Genomic DNA, 18,744 nt, shown 5'->3' on the forward strand with positions numbered 1-18,744 from the left:
AGGTTGTTGAAAGGGTGGTTGAAAAGTCTCCCCCCTTCATTTTGTGATGACACATTTAGAACAAGAGAATCTTTGGAAAGGGAGGCTAGGGTGATGAAATAGAATCTTGACTTATATGGAAAAGTGTCGAGGCAAAAGATTAATTGGAATAAATTTGATGTTTTCTTTTTTAATACCTCTTTATGAAAGCAAAGATCAATTTACAATATTTTACATATAATAAATGGTGCTCTTCCAAGAAGATATTTAGGGATCCCTTTTTTTCAAGGAAGAAACCAGAAAAACCTTTGAAAAGGTCTAGTGGAGAAGTGTTTAAAAACTATGGAGGGTTAGAAGGGCTGACAGTTAACTTTTGTAGGTTGTATTTTGATGCTCAAATCTATGGTGTTTGTTCTTCCCATTTTCTCAATGATGTGTCTTAATATCCCAAAGAAAGTGATTAGATTGATGGAAAAAAAATGAGGAATATTTTTTGGCATGGTGTTGGAGATGGTGATAAGCTCCCTTTTCTTAGTTGGGATAAAATTTGTAAACCAAAAAACTATGGGGGTGTACGATTGTGGGATTGGAATTTGAAGAATATAGCTTTAGGGCCTAAGTTAGTTTGGTAGGTTTTTAAGAGTCCAGAGCAGCTATGGGTCAAAATTATAAAATCTAAATATTTGGATTCCAATGAAATGGAATGAATCTTTTCTAAATATTTGGATTCCAATGAAATGGAATGAATCTTACTTTCCACAATCCAATAAATGGTTCCATTATTTGGAACTTTATTGTTTCTTGCATACATGTGATTAATGATCATGTCTCATGGAAGTTTGGGGATGGTAGGAAAGAAAATATTTGGGAGAACTCTTGGAATGGTTATTCTACAATCAATGAGGAATCTCGGGATGAGGACCTCAGAAGATTTCTTTGCGCTAGGTAGGGAGTGAAAGTTAGAGATTATATGATTGGGTTTCAAGGATCCTTGGGAAAGGAATTGAAATGGAAGGATTTGAGAGTGGAAAGGTTATCGGATCAACAACAAGCATCTTTGAGAAGGCTATTTTCAAAAGAGGAATGGCATATCCCCATTTTAAGATATAATTTTAATAATATTAGATAATACAATGTTATAAATAAATAATGATAACTAAAATATAAAACTAGGAAATAATCATTATTTAATCTATATTATTAATGAAATAATATTTAGTATGATATTTTAAATAATTAAAAAATAATAAAAATTCAATGAGTAAATAAAGAAATAAAATTGAATACAAGAGACAATATTGTAGAAAGTATGTTAACTTTCTAAATAGGATTTAATAATAAATAAAATAAACACAAATAAATAAGGAAATAAATAATATAACATAGAATAATATAAATTAACTAAATCTAATTAAAAGTTAATAGATGTTTAGCAAATAGACATGACTCCTTAAAATTAAGATATAAAAGGGAGGAGAGTTTATTTTAGAGAGAGGAAAAAAGAAGAGGAGAGGAGAGGAGTTCAAAAAAGAAAACTGGAAGAGGAAAGTATTATGAAGAAAATAAGGAAGTGAGTTTCTAAAAGGTATCAGTGATATTGAAAGGATGCGAACCTTTGAAAGGATCATAATTATGAATAGTTTTGACTCTTCAAAAATATTTTTATTATAAAGTATTCGGACTTTTCCAAAGGATTTTAGTTATGAAGTTTTGTGACTTTTGGAAAGTTTTATAACTCTAAAGTGTTGTGACTTTTCAAAGGATTTATATTATGAAAGGTTGTGACTCTTGGAAAAGAAGAAATAAAAAAGTATATTTTGTCATTTCCTTATAATTAGAAAAGGAAAAATTTTGGAAAGTAAATATAGAGTTAAGATAATCTAGAAGGAATAATTCACTGAAGGGCCGACTAAGAATAAAGCCACGTGGAGAAAAAAAATGGTAAGAAAGGTATGTTTGTGGATTATTTTTTTTTAATTATATTTATGAATTTATTTATATTAATGAATCATATGTGTGGATAATATTGTGTTAACCTATGGGGTTAGCACCATCGATATTAATGAGACTCGAAGCATGAAGCATGTGAGATATTAAGATCTTCATTTTCTGCCATGGCTAAGAATCAATGTGGACTCAAAACATGGAGCATGTGAGATATTAAGATCTCCATTGTCCTCCTGTGGCCAAGAATCAATGTGCCAAAATATCCTGATGATGTTAACATATGCATATGTGATTAGCCTTGGATAGAGGATGCCTATCCAAGAAGAATCTTGAGGGGTGCGCTCTTGGGAAGATGACGAGCTAGCTATGAGCTAAGAAGCCCAATCTAGAGGCGTCCTTAAGATTGCAGTTAAATTAGAGGGTAGAATAATATAGTTTGTTTGTTATTGTTGTGATTCTAACCATTATTTTGCAAGTACTAATTGTCCCAAACTAACCCTAATAGAGGGGACATTACAAGAAAGTATTTTTAATTGATCTTGGGGACAAAATAAGGTGGTGTGCATCCTCCTCAGGTAACTAATCTATGAAAGTGGGTTATGACTTATTGTTTCAAGGAATGATGGAAACCTTTGGCATCAGAGATTTATGCACTGGAATAAAGATTGTCTTCCAAAGGCAAGAACCTTTGTGTGGCTTGTAGTGAAAGGAGAGATTCTGATAGGGGAAAGAGGGAAAAGGTTGGGTTTTCAAGGACCTATAAATTGTTTGATGTGCAATAGAGATGAAGAGTCAATAGATCATTTGTTAATAAATTGTGAGGTGGCAACTGATTGTTGGAAAAGGGTGCAGGGTAAGCTAGGTTAGCAAGGTTTGTGGATGACAACTTTACATGACTTTTTCTTATCATGGCCATGGATTAAACATGGATTGATGTTGTATATTGTATGGACGGTGTGTCGTTTGATTGTAACTTAAGAAATATGGAAGGAGAGGATCAGGGGCATCTTTCAAGATAAGGTGGAGTTGGGTGAAAGGTTGATGTGGAGGATTGGTCACACTATAGGGGAAGTAATGAGTGGTGCAGCTATTAGAATTGATATGAGGAAAATAGGTTTTTATAAAGAGGGTGGAGTTATTCAAAAACAATGGCCGAGAATTAAAATTAGGACTTCGGGTTATAAGAAACAAGATAAAATGGATGTCATGGCTAGGAGAACAATTAGATGGAGTGCCCTGAACAATGGATGGGTGAAAGAAAATTTTGATAGTGCTACTAAAGGTAATTTGGGTCCATCTAGTGTTGGTTTCATTATGAGAAATTTGGCATGAGAGATAATATCCTTTGCAGGGATGAACTTAGTTGATGGAACAAACAATTGTGTAGAGTTTAGAGCTACTCTACTTGCCATAGAATGTGCAATGAAATTAGGAGTGAGAAAGCTCCACTTAAAGGGGGACTCTCTAATTGTGATTGAGGCAATTAAACTAAAAAAACATCTCAGCATGACATCTTGAGAACTTTATGGTAGCCATTAATAAGGAATTGGAAAGTTTGGAGGATTTTAAAATTAGTCATGTTTATTGAGAAGGCAATGGTAAAGCAGATGTGTTGTCAAAATGGGCGGGTACATTTCAAAGGTGAAGGAGAGATTCATTTTTAATTTTGTACTTGTTGGGATGAAGATGTTCTAAGAGATTTCGTGGTAGATGAAGTTTGAGTGGGCCACTCTTAGTTCAATTATGGGGGGGAAGAAATTAAGTGTATCAATGAAATGAATTTAACTTTTTTCCTCTTTCGATGTAAAAACATTATATTTAAACAAGGGGTTCACTTTTTAATGTCTAATTATAGTAAATGATATTAATGATCATTTAAAGGATAGGTTAGATTTGGGAAAAGGTAAATCCTTTTCAACGACAGTGAAGTGGGAGAAGCTGACATTGACAAGAAGGAATGTCAAAGAGGCTTTAATCGCGATAATTATTTAGTCAAGATTGTTGTGTTTTGGGGATTGAGAAGTGGAAAGGGGATGAGTGGTTTTCGTTTATGTGGTTTTCGAGCTATGGAACCTATGTTCACTTTCAAGACTTGCAGACAGTAAAATGCTCTTATAGGACCATTTACAAAGAAGAGACTTAAGCTACTCTTGCTATGTCCAACTTTGAGAGTTATCAATGTTGTGCAAGGAGTTTTGGGATGAATGTTTCAAGAATCTAAACATCATTGGAAGGTGCAAGATGATGTTGTTGCAATGGTGACGGCTTGGGGGTTGGAGCTGAATGAGGACACACCAATAGTCTAGTGAGTAGTGGAGGCTCTGTTTCCCAAATATCTGATTAAGGGGATTGAGCCAAGAGTGGGCTTTCCCAAGCTATGGCTTTAATTATAGTGAATGCTTTCCAAATGAGGAAGGGAATAGGGTGTGACAGTTTTCCTTCCTATGGTAGCCAAAGTTTTTAAACCAAAAGGCTTATGATGGAAATTGTGGAGGCATCGAGGTAGCTGAAGGAGGAAATTTGGTGCTTTCAAGATGAAAATTACAAGTGTTTGGTGGGGTTTCCAATGGCTCCACCAAGAAGATGACGAAGGTTTGTGGTGTGGGTAACATTTCCTCAAGGTTGAAAGGTAAGCAGTGATGTTGAAGATTTTTTTTTAATGATGAATGTGGCGATGAGTGAAGGATTATGTGTCCTATTTTGGGACCTTTTGGGTGGTTGTAATCTTGCCAAGTGACATGATTTCATGCAATGAAGTTTGATAAGGTATTTTTTTGGATATTACCTAAAGCTACTATATATGAATATAACGACAAATTTATGAATGCAATATAAACTTACCCAATGGAAGACAATGAATTTTTTGCAAGTTTTGAATGACTGATGATGATAATGATGGTTAATGAATGTTCATGCAAAGTTAGTTTCTAGAAACAAGAACGTAACAAAGTTTTGATACAGTTTGTAGCATGTTGATTTATGACAAAGCTTGTTGATAGATCAAAGAATGGTTTGTTGTTGCTTAGGAAGTAGTATTGTAAGTGGCTTTAGGAGTCTAGTTTTTTGAGACCATAGTTATTTTTTTATGTAAATGGTTGTGGGTCTTTTAGTAGATGGACCTTAAGTTGCATGGCCATATACTTCAAAAATTGTGTAATGATGTTTTTACTATTAGTAAAATTATCTAATATTATCGACCAAATGTGTGTGTGTGTGTGTGTGTGTGTGTGTGTGTGTGTGTGTGTGTGTGTGTGTGTGTGTGTGTGTGTGTGTGTGTGTGTGTGTGTGTGTGTGTGTGTGTGTGTGTGTGTGTGTGTGTGTGTGTGTGTGTGTGTGTGTGTGTGTGTGTGTGTATGTGTACATAAATATATATACATACATAAATCAACTTCTATTTATGTATCTTACTTTATAAATTGTATAGATGTTTCTATCCACCATTTAAAAAACAAAAATTAATAGGTATAAATGAAAGAAAGGAAATTATATTAATATTTTTTAATTAAAATACTTTTATTTACTATATTATATGACAAATGATACATTTTTATTTCAATTTTAATATTTATTCAAAACAACTATTATATATGCAAATGAATGTATAAATAGAATGAATAATCTTAGATCAATTAAGAACTATTAAGATTTAATTAAAATTAAGAGTTTTTCAAACGTATATGTCAAAATTTCAAAAGATTTTATGCCTATTAGATACAAGAACTTATCTCTATTTCTTATTTGTAACAATATAATTTAAAAGAAATCAATAAAAATTGAACCTTCTTTTTTAATTTCACAAAACTAATTATTTATATTAAAACTATAGATAATTTTAGTCAAAAGTATCATTCAATAAATAGTTTGAATAAATTATGAGATTATATTATGATAGATATTTGTTTTTTTTAAATAAATCCTATTTTAGATAATGCTATTTTTTTGTGTTATTAATATTTTTGTTGTTATTATTTAATTTTGAGTTAATAAATATTGTCTACTGTTACACTCAAAAAAATACTTTAAAAGAATTAAATTCTTAAAGTTGAACATAGGTCAACATCTATCTTCAAATTTGAGTTTACATTTTCTACATATTTACACAAACTATTTCAATTAAGAGAATCAAAAAAAAAATCCTTAAAGGCATAAAATGCTTAGAGTTGAACATAGGTCAACATCTACGTTCAAACTTGAGTTTGCATTTTCTACATATTTATGCAAACCATTTCAAACAAGAGACATAATGCATCCAAAGTTCCCAAAGTTCCTTTATGTGATCGCCACAAAAAAATAGTATAATCATTAATTGAAAATAATGATTTATAAAATCATGAAAAATAAGAAAAGATGTAAACATTTGAAGTTTCATTTATTAATTTTTAAACTTATAATTTGTTATTGATCCTTTGCAAAAAAATAAAAAGTGAAAATGGCAGTCAAAGTAGACTTAAAAAATGTGAAACATACGAAAAATGTGAATAGAGTGGTTTATTCATTTAACAAGCAACAAGGAAAATACTTCTGGTCTTCCAAGAAACTAGCATATTTGGCAAATAGATCAAACTGTAGCTCTCATTTGTTACGCAAACAACTAGAGCCCCATCCTCTGTCATTTTCACAATACCCTAGCAAGGAAGCGAACAAGTACAAGAGACAATGCATCGACCCTCCATCCCTCAAACTCACACATTCTACAAATTTATGGTATGTAGTAAAGATGACAAGCCCCTTTTCAGCCCTAATTGAGCATAATGAACTGGAGCATCCTAATATACTGTAGGTGAATTATAAACATTAGATCATTAATAAAAAGCTAGGATGTTACCATTCGAGAGATATCAGCAAAATCAACAAAGACGTTAAGGTTTTGGCCAAATGTAAAATACAATGTGAATAATAGAGAAAGAGCTAAATTGGAAACGAATCAAGTCATTTTGCTCCAAGTCTCCCCATCTCATAGAAAACCAAGTAAGCTTCTATCAATTCCTCAAACCATTAACATAGATGATTTCCCCAAATCAATATGCACTTTTTCTCATAAAGGCTTTCGACCTAATATCATCTGCTCCACTTCAAGTTTAGAAAAAAAAATTCTCTTTTTTAACCATACTAAATATGCAGACCAGGATAGATTACCCCTGTACTCTTAGCAGATAGGATTCCTATATTAACCCCATGCGATTTCCCTCAATACCTGTGAAACACATCCCCAAAAGAAGGAGAATTCAAAATTCAAACCACCACATAACCTTCCTAACACATATATCCCCCTCACCGGAGGAATATTATCCCCAAGCTTCCTATACATTCCTTCCTTCAACCCCCCATACCTACTCACCCCAAAATTAAACTTAAAAAAACTAAGGAACAAATTCTGATTATCAGTAATCAGGACAACAAAGATCACTAGCAAGCTTGCTAGAATGTCAATGTTTTTGCATATTGGAATGGGCCAAAACAAGAGACAGTCAATCTCATTAATTGGCTAAAGGAATTTTGTAAAAAATAGGTAATTATATCTCACCATTCTGATAGATTAGCATATATCTATTGCAGTGATGAATATGTTAAAAAAGATTTCCTCTTTGTCTTTGATTGTTATTTCAAAGGTTATGTTGTTATATTCTTTGAATGGACTCTAGATTGTGAGGAAGAACGGTTAAACTTCCCCATACCAACCAGGATTTCCATTCACTCTCTACCTCTGAACTTATGCATGTAGAGATTCTCAGGAAAATAGGTTTTTCAATTGGAAATTTGACAGGAATAGGACGGTTCTTATAAATACTATAATAATATTAAATTATTGATCAACTTTGAAATTAAAAAACCAGAATTCAAATCTATTAATTTAATAACAAACAAATCAATATATAACTTAAAATACTATAGATTTGAAGGTATAATCTCTAAAATAATTAGATTAAATAATGAGAGAAAGGTTACATTTAAAACTTATCAACCAACATCAGATCTTAGAGATACCTTCCCTATGATGAATATAAGAAACAAAAAGGAATATCAAGAGTTCTTAAATTTGAAAGACCTTTTGGAGCCTATTCCAGATACAATAGGAAAAATAGATTCAGAATTGGAGGATGGTGAAATAACAAAAGAAAAACCAACATTTCTAACTTCAACAACAGAGATTAAAAACATTATCACACCAATCTCCAAGAAAGATCAGAAGAAAGAAATAAAGATACTATAAGCTGGAAGGAAAAAAGAAACCCAAAGCAAAGAAAAGGAAAAGTTTCCAATATCATATAATAGTAAAGAAATTACTCATTTGTTAGAAATAAAAGAATGTAAAGGCACTAGTTCACAGATGAAAATTGCTCTTACCGATGAAGATCAAAGTTCACTAGAAGAGAAGAAGAGAAAATATAATATAATCTTCCTAGCATAAGGATGCAGAGTGCAGTCAAAAATGACAGAAGGCTAAACAAGAAACAAAAGAAAGCATAGAAAGAAAAGAAAATAAAAGAACTAAGTCGGAAAGAAAAATTGTCAAAGAAGGAATTCAGGTCTCAAGACAAAAAGTTCTCGGTAAATAACAATAGTACTCTTAAAGAAATAGAAAACAAACTTCTTTTCTTTGATAAATCTCCACAACGAAGAAATGCTAAGTGTATAAAGGAAATAATGGAAACTTCACTGCAAAAGAAAGAAGAGTCTATGAAGGAGACCATAGAATCCAAAAGAGAGGCAATAAATATGTTCACCAAATTTTTAAAAACACCAGCCATAATGCAAGACTCTCCTATTAATAATCTTAGTGAATACAATGCAAGTGAGAAGGATCACAGTAAGATGAAAGGAAATTTAACACAAGATTTTCATGATTTTCTGAATAACGACCCAAAAAAGAATGAAGATTTGGAAATTTTTAATTCAGATGAGGTAGAGAAAGAGAACTTGGAACTATTAACTAATGAATTGATCCAAGTATTTAACTTTGATAGTATCAATAAAAGTAGTGACTTACAAAAAGAGGAATTAATGCAATGAGTTCTAAAGCTAAGCAGAGATTACTATACCTTTGATGATTCAAGAAGATATATGCAAATCATTGAGGAAGAAGATAAGATAAGTAAAGCTCTACAGACAACCGAACCATGAACAGTAATAGGACAAGAAGATGGTATAGATATGGACAAAATATGGAGTATATCAGATTTAGTAGATAATATACAAATAGAAGCTCAAACAATCCTTGCAGAATAGATAATCAAAGAATTATAAAGAAGAAGAAAAAGCTAAGAAAGAAGGAAACAATCCGATAGTGTGATAAATGCATAGGAGAACATAGAGCAATTGGGTATTTTGATGAATCAAGAAAGGATAAATATCCTAAATATGGCAAACTAGAAGCTAAAAGAGGAAGGATGTCTCTTAAGGAACTCAGAGAAGCAGACGGGCAGGCAAAAGAATAGCAAAAGATCAGTCAGTTACTCAAACCAAGGAAGGGTAAGAACCTTCCCAAGGTAGCATGAAGATTACTACCTAGAATGCTAGGGTTTTAAATGCTCCTAGCAAGAAACACTTACTAGAGCAAAATTTAAAACAAATTGAATCTAAAATTATTATATTACAAGAAACAAAACTAAATAAGGAAGAAGGAATTAAGCTAGAAAAGAAATTAGGCAGTTGGAATATTAACCTACAAGAATCTAGAGGAGTTTCAGGGGGATTAGGTATGATTTGGAATCCTAGGAAAGTAACTTTAAATGTATTAAAATCAAATAATTTGTGGATAGGTAGCAAAATTAAAAGCATAAAGACTAACTTACAGTTAATTTTAATAAACATTTATGAAACTACCCATAACATAGATTTAAAAACTTTTATGGGAAGAAATAAGTCTATTTATTAAAAATCATAGCAATGAACACATTCTAATAGGTGGAGATTTTAATACTATCATGAACATAGATGAAAAATTCGGAGGCATCTAGCAAATCTCCCAAGCATCTATGGACTTTTAAAAATGGATAGACCTTAACAACCTATTTGATATTCCTATTAATAATGGTAAGTACACATGGAACAATAGAAGGAAAGATTTTTCATTTATCGTTGACAAACTCCATAGATTCTTTCTCAAAGGAGAACTAAGAGAATTAGCTTTAGATATACAATCTTCAATTCTACCTATAGCAGGATCGAACCACTACCTTGTTAGAATTAAATTTATTGAACCTACAAAACCTTTCAAAAATCCTTTTAAATGTGAAAAAATGTGGTTCTTAGACAAAAATTTAATGGAGCTTATTAAAATACGGTGAACTCAAGGCAATTTTGAAGGTTCCAAAATGTACATATTTTTCTCTAAGATGAAAATGATTAAAGAAAATATACTTAAGTGGAATAAAGAACAATTCAACAATATATTTAAAGAAAAAATAGAAAATGAAGAAAGCTTGAAAAAATTAAACATAGAAGTAATTAAAGAAGGAATGAATAACAAGAAATTTTCTCTGAAAAAAGAACCACTTGCCAAATAGAAAAACATTCTAGCAAAGGAAGAAGTCTTCTAGAGACAAATATCAAGAGAAAAATGGCTAGAAGGAGATCGAAATACAAAAAAAAAAAATCATAACACTTTATATAACAGAGCTAAAAGAAAAATTATAAAAATGAAAGACTCGATATGTACTAGGTCATTTCAATAATTTATTAAATAATTTTGGTAGTTCAAATATGATAGCTAAATCAAAAATGTTAGAAGCTATCCCAAAAGTGGTTACTACAAAATATAATAAAGTATTTTAAAATACACCCATATCTCTAGAAGAAGTCAGATCTGTGATATTCAACATGAACCCAAACAAATCTCTGGGTCCAGACAGATTCTAGGCTTTCTTCAACTAAAAATGTTGAGATATTATCGAAATTGATCTTTGGAAAGCCATTGAAGCATCAAGAATTGGTGGATCATTGCTACCAGAAATCAGTAATACCTTTCTTACCTTGATACCCAAAAAATATGACCCTAAAAATCTAGTCAATTCAAACCTATAGCTCTTTGCAACACCATTTATAAAATCATATCCAAAATTTTAGCTAACTAACTGAAACTGATTCTTCCTAAGCTCATCTCAGAAGACCAAACGGGTTTTGTACCAGGAAGATCAATTCTAGACAAGATTATTATTCAAGAAACCTTACATTTAGCCAATAAGAATAAAATGGCAAGCATGTTCATGAAACTAGATATTCAAAAAGTATATGACATGGTTGATTGGAGGTTTCTATGCAAAACCCTAGAAGCCTTCAGATTCTTGCACCAATGGATTAATCTTATCTATCAATGCATCTCAACAACTAAAATATCAGTTCTTATTAATGGTACTCCCAAAGGCTTCTTTGACACATCAAGAAGTATATGACAAGGAGATCCTCTATCACCTTTCCTATACATTATCATGGCAGAAGCCTTTGGTAGAGTAATAACCAAAGCTCAAAATGAAGGCAGAATCGAAGGAATTACTATAACTGAAAATGTCCCTAATATTACTAGCCAACAATATGCAAATGATACCATTCTACCAGGAGAAAGTACAATAGAAGGGGCCCTAAACCTCAAGTCTATTATTCAACAATACAATGAAGCATTAGAACAAAGAGTGAATACTGAAAAATTAGAATTTTTTCATTAATACCAAACCTAAAATAGAAAAATAGATCTGTAATATTATGGGATATAAAAGAGGCACATTCCTATGTAAATACTTAGGAATAGAGTTAGAAAAAGGTAGTAAAACAAATAAGGGGTGGCATAGCATCCTAGAAAGAATGGATAAAAAGATAGGAGTTTGGAAAGATAAATGGGTCACAAAAGTTGGTAAAGTCACAAAGATCAAAGCAGTCTTATCTGCCCTCCCAACCTATCCTCTTTCTTGCTTACCTCTGACTAAAACTATTAATAAAAAGCTAGAAGAAAAACTCAAAAGTTTCTTATGGAATGACATAGATAGAGAGAAAAAATTGGCACTTATAAAATGGGAAAACATATGTAAACCAAAGGAACTAGGAGGTCTAGGTATCAAAAACTTAAGCTGGCAAATGAAGCCTTAGGGGCCAAACTGACTTGGTGAGTATTCCTAGAAAGAGATTAAAAAATGGTCAAAAAAATTATATAAAAAATACCTAAATGCAATTGATCCTTACTCCTTGTTTAGAATGAGGAACCTACCTAAGGGATCCAAAAGCTGAAATTTTATAGCAAAAGGCAAATCCCTGATTAGTAAATATCTCACTTGGGATATTGGTAATAGTGATGAAGCTCTCTTATGGGAGGACTCCTAGGATGGCCACCCCCTAATAGATAGCTTAGGTATCCTAGTAATCCTTAAAGATCAATTAGTCAAACTTTGGGGGCTTAAGGTGAACAATTATAAAATTAAGAAAGATATTATTGCAGCATAAGTTGGGAATGGAAAACTTTGGATAATATTGACCTAGAACCAACAGTAAAAGAGGTTTATGAAAATATCATTCACAAGAGAAAAATAAAGCAATTAGTGAGAAAAGTCAAACTTATATGGGCAGCATCAAAAGATGGTAGGTATAACGTTAAAAATGGATATAGAATAATCACTCAATCATAAAGGTGGGAAGAAGTTATTCTTCCCCTTAAACTTGTTGGGACTCCTCTTGCCTTCCAAAAGCAAGCTTCTTTCTGTGGACTGTCTCCCAAAAAAGGATTCTAATAGTTGACAGACTCAAAAAGATGGGCACTGAGGGCCCATCAAGATGTGTGTTATGTAAGCATGATAGTGAAGATATTGATCATCTCTTATATAATTTCTCCTATAAAAAATATTCCTGGGAATGGCTCCGACAAATGTTGAGTTGGATCGCTCCTTTGCCAAAATATTTGGATGATCTTCCTAGAGGTTGGCCATTTGATAGTAGTAGGTTGTGTCTATGGTAAACTCTGGAATATATGTCCATCTATCCTTATATGGGAAGTACGGAAAGAAAGAAATAGAAAAATATTTTATGACTAGGACATGTCTGTATTTGAGCTTGCTTACAAAATTGAGGCTTGTATTGTTGAAACCTTAAATTCTCACCTTAGGAAAACCCCAAAAGAAGGAGGATTCTTCTTAGATTGGGATGGTCTAATGAAAAAGAGTTGGAAAAATCTAATTAATCCCCCACTTCTATACAAAAAAAGAATCAAGATGCTAGGGACAAGTGTAGATGGATATCAACCCCCCCCCCCAAGTGGTTGGACAAAATTAAATTTTGATGGAGCTTTGAGAGGCAACCCTAAGATTGCAGGAATAGGATGCATCATTACTAATGATTCTGGCAATTGGATTTCTAAAAAGGCCAAATCTATAGGCTCCACAAACAACCTAGCAGAATTAAAAGCCCTCCAAGAAGGTCTCCAAATTTGCCTAAACCTAAGAATTACAAAACTTATTAATAAAGGAGATTCACATATTGTCCTAAATGCCATTAGAAAAAGGGAGACCCCAAACTAGGTTTTAAATTCTAAATTGGAAGAAGTTCTAAAACTTCTAGACCGCTTCGAAGAAATTCATATTCAACATATTTTTTGAGAAGGTTACAAAATAGTAGGTAAGTTAGAAAATAAGAGAGTTGACGGTGAAAATATATTAATCTATAATAATAAGTAGACTGGTAGACTAGATTGGTCAAGTGGAGTACACTCCTAAGTAGTTTTTCCACCTTTTTTTCCCCTCTTCTCTTTGTCTTAGTAAATATTTTGGTTTATCCCTAGTTATGCCTTACTAAAGCTTGTTTGTATTTAGGTCTTTGCTTCTTGCCCCTTTTTCATTCCCTTTGTCATCTTTCTACCCCTTTGTTTGTTGGCTCGGTCCTTTGTTGTCTCTGTCTCCCTACTTTTTCTCTCTGCAGCCATTTATATAATGGGATTCTCTCCAATCTTTGAGCCGATTTTATAATGTAAGTATTAAGGACATAACGCAAGTACATTAGCTTTTATGATATTGCCTTATTTCTCATCTATGTTTTAAGTTGTTTAGCACTTATATACTTAAATAATTTATTACTGGTGTAGATAATGGATCCTATCATTGGGGATCCTCCTATTCTCGTCTAGACTAATCTCATTTCTGATTGCAACTGCATTTTATGATAAATCTTGATTCACTAGCATAGGTCAAATAAAAAGTATCAGGCTTCATACTGAGTGATATATTGGCATCCCTATAAACATTGAAACAGTTCTATAATTTTTTGTTGCTTATTGGTTAATGAATGCTCTGATAGGAACTCGCTCTAAGAATTGATATCAAATAGGTACTAATTTATAATGATAGAAGTTAATTAGAAATTAATAAGCAAAACATATGAGTCCTGATTATTAATACATCTAATATAATTTGCAGGATACTCCTTAGATGTAAAGTCTAGTATGTTGGTTATCGTGTCCCTTCTAGGATTTAGAGTGAGTTTTATGGTGGCCTGTAAATGGTAGGGATGGAACCCTATTTTAAGACTTTTTGGGTATAAGCTAGTTGTACGGTAGCTATGTAAATATAGATGATATAATTAACATATGGCTCATTTCACAAATATAGTATTAAGGCACATATGGTTAAATCCAAATTGAATAACAATATATGCTAGGTATATGGCCTTTTCCCAACTATCCTAAAGTAATCCTTTTTCATCAACTTGTATGATCATATTTTGAGTTTAGAGCTGTGACTTTCGAGTCATCCTTTCCCCTTCATCTGTCTGGCTTCGTACTTCTTAGTGTAGGTAGAGCAACTGTCAAACTGGTAAATAGTAAGGTGATTGTTTTGTATTTTCCTTGCACTGTCACTTTAATTGTTTAATAGCAATGAGATATGAGCTTTTTATCCTTTTAATCTAATTAACTTTATTACACATAGTAGAGAATTTGCATTTTTATACATCCCAATGGGTAATTAGTGTTCTGTGTAGATTGAGGATCGGAGTTATGGTAATACAATATTTAATGCCCCCTTGTTAATTTTGAGTAATGATTAGGAAACTTACTTATTAATGTTTAGCACACTAACGCTTAATAATGAGTATGGGATTAAAGGATTGTAAGAATCCCACCTACAGTAAAGTTATTAAATTAACTAGGCCTAAATTATAATCATTTACTATAAGGCGTGTTATTAAGAGTTGTATGTATAATGGTCGGTATAAACCCTTCCTTCTTGTCCCTTTCACATGATCCTAATTACTAATCCATTGTTAGAAGTTAGAGGTTTTCTTTGACGCAGATTTTTAGAAGAGTAATTTTCCTTAATTGGGCTTTAAGCACATATGGGTGGAACTTGGCCCTTGCAAGTTCTCAGCAAATCTTTCTCTCTTATAAATAGATTCAACACTTCGTATAATTTGATGGTTTAAGTTTTTATATTACTGGGGAATGCCCCTTTCTAATATGTATATTATAAGACTATGGTCTCGGGCTAGACTTGAGGTTTTATTTCTTCATTCTTTCCTACCAGTGCCCAACAATCTATAATTTCTTATTTCATATAATATAAATACAAGGCTTTAATCGTTTACAAATCACAAAAAAAGTTTCATTTATTATTTGTAGAATAGTAGAGTTACCGGCCTTGAGTCATTAAGATAAAAACCTATTTTAGATTTTTATTTTTTATTTTTTTAGAGTACAAACAAAAAAAAAAAAATTCTAAGTATTTTATTTTTATTTTTTATGTTTTCAAATATAATTTCATTTATATAATTTTGATATGTCTATTAAAAGTTAGCATACAGTGTTTTAAAATATTAAAGACACTCAAATATTTATGGAAAACAATAAATTTATTTTCTAATATTTGTTTGAATGCATATTGAGCACATTTATTGAATGCCATCTTTAGTATAATGAAATGGCATTTAGTCTTAATCAAGATTATTGACTTTACTAGTATTAGGCATGTCTCATCCTTTCCTCATGTGACTTCACTTTTTATATAGGAGGATAACAAAAATTTAAAAAGGTTCTAAATTCTAATAACATTAATTAAATTCACAATCAATGTTATTAGTACAAGTCTTATCCATAATTTTTAGAATTTTACTTTTCAAAATTCAATTTCTTAATTTTTACAGTGTCAATTAAAGTCTTAGATAAATGATCTTTTTCTACTTTAATAAATATGAAAATGTTTCAAACTTTATAACAAATGAAAAAAAAATATTCTAAAATTTGATTGGCCAGAATAATTGCACTTTTAGAACCTAATAATCCAATAGTTTACCTGTGCGCATGGCAGGAACTAATAAGCACATCATCATATAACTCAGACAATTAATTTGCAAAATAAAGTACAAGAAATATATATGCTTCCCATGAGTGATCTACTCTGTTTCGTTGTTTTAGTTATTTTATTTATTGTATATATTATTTCCGGATGATATAAAGGATGCCTATTCCATCACAGAGATTTTCTGAGTTTGATTTGATGGGGTTATGAACTTATATAACCATAAAGATGTTCCACTGCTATGTAAATATTATTTTAAAAAACTATAATACTTGAAATTTTAAAAACGTGACTTCAATGGAACTTCGGCTACAGTGTAGTGTATGGGCTCATTTATATTGACTGCTACCAGCTCAACGCATAGCAGATTCTCGGAGACCTTAACAAGTCGAATGAAAATGTTTTTTTTATGGAGAAACAGCTGACACCAGCAGCAACATGACGTGGGTGATTAGACAGCAAATGAACGAGGAGATCCAAAATGAGATTTGATTTACTGCATCCTTACTGTATGCATCAGACTTTACCAGCACTATGTTCTGTTTTTTCGGCGTAAGATCTGCAGGTTCAAGGGCCTCATTTTTCATGTCTTCTATCCAGTGACCAAGATTAATAAACGTGGTCATACATGATGGAAAGGAATCTATCGAACCAAAACGCTTCTTCTTTGTGCTCAATAAACCGAGCTGTAAAGCTGGTCTTGATGAACAAATACTGCATCTAGCGATTCCTGTACCCATTATAATTTCTTTGAGGAATCCGACTTGGGTTACATTGCCTGTTCTTTGCATAAGGTTGTTTGTCTTAATAGTTTACTGTCTGAAAGATATACACATTTTGATAATCCAGAAATTTAGTGTCATCTGATTTCCACAATCCATTAGCAATATCAGAATTTCCTGGAATTTGATGCGAAAAATTCAGACACAATCAAAGTCCCAAAAAAATTCTAATTATCCAGAAATTTGTTGATATTTTAAAAAAATTATGCCCTCGGCGCTATTGTACTCTTAATGGAATAAGAAGCGACACATGAAATCTCATCAACCGACATTGAATCATTATCGAGAAGAGGAAGAGGTACGGGTCACACAAAGCAAGAGAAGCTTGCCAGGCCAAGAAGAATCGTGACATAAATAACCACCAGAACAAAATGATAAGTCCTTTCTAACAATTCCACTAAAGAACCAATAATTGACAAGATCGTCTATTTGATGAATGGCATCAGACACACTAACATTTCGTACTACGTGTTGGACCCTTGGCAACTTCCTTGCCATGTAAGTGTGCATCTTGTAAGAGATTGTGCACTAAATCTTGGAGCGTTTGTTGCAGCCTTTGCAAAAATTGGGAACCCTTTACAAATCCACATGCCCCACACACAAGGTGAATTACATCTCCCATGTTACACACCCGAGGTCCCTATCATGCAATAATCTTCCCTTTTTCTGAACTCTTGTTCCCATATGTTGGATGATGAAGTGGAATGGGAGGTGGCGGATTAATATCGCCAAGAATCTCCAAAACAAGTCCTCTCTCATTCATTCGTTGCGCTGTCTTCCTCAACACATTCTTGCAGCGGAGAAACCCTATGAATATGGATCCCCACGCCTCATTGCTTGCCGTTGGCTTAACAACGCTAGGGAGGGGTGGCCTTTAAAGCTGTGCACCTACCCATTCAAATTCTCCCCACGCGTTCCCTCTCTGGCCATCGTGACCTTTTGCATGGCCAGCGTGGCTTTTGAAGAGCCCATGAGGTATTTTGAACTACCATCACACCTGAGCCAACGACCTAGCCAAGACAAAACATCACCTCTACCCAACCAAACAGCAGGAAGCCACGTCAGAGCCCAGATAACCCTAGAGTTATTATGGATCGAGGTTGATGACAGAGCGTAAATGCGTTAAAAGCGGTATGTAATCAGTGTGGATCTGCCACCGTCCGCGATACTATTTTCTTACGTTTCAGATTTTTGAATGATACTATTTTCTTACGGTTCAGATTTTTGAATTTTCTGGCAAGGCTTTCTGATTGTATGGCGTAAGACCGGCTGTAGTCTTTCTAGGAGAGAATCCTATCAGCTTAATTATTATAAAAATCAAACCAACCATAAATATACTTTTATTATAAATATATTTTTATTCCATAGAAAGGTCTAAATAGTGGCAGCAGTTTTACTTTTCATAAGTTATCCATGAATTAATTCAAGGAAATGGAGATTATTTACACTTATTTGGTGTTGACAACTGCATTAAGCGTACTTTAGCTATACCAACATTCTTCTGCAGGTAAGATAAACAAAATATAGTAGCTACAACCAAAGATAATTGAATCCACTTGCACCAACAAATAACTTTGTTTCATCATTTACAAACAAGTAAATATTATTTTACATTTCAATTAAAATATTAAGGAAAATGTAGTACAATCTTGCTTATGCCTAATCAGGAAAATGGGTTTTACTGAGCAAAAAGGTATTTTTTCTCTTCCTAAAATCTAAATTTAAGGAAATGCAAATTGCGTAAGTGCAGGCCATCTGTCCAACATGGGACA

The 18,744-nt window shown here is 32.5% G+C and overlaps 1 pseudogene; it reads right to left on the minus strand.

The window, feature by feature from the left end:
* LOC149558319 (DEAD-box ATP-dependent RNA helicase 15-like) overlaps positions 1-16,930 on the minus strand; it is a 54,678-nt pseudogene extending 37,748 nt beyond the window's left edge.
* Between the last annotated feature and the right edge of the window lie 1,814 nt (positions 16,931-18,744).

Source organism: Cupressus sempervirens, chromosome 5 (genome assembly GCF_028749045.1).
Source record: "Cupressus sempervirens isolate cs-2001-9-10 chromosome 5, ASM2874904v1, whole genome shotgun sequence".
NCBI lineage: Eukaryota > Viridiplantae > Streptophyta > Pinopsida > Cupressales > Cupressaceae > Cupressus > Cupressus sempervirens.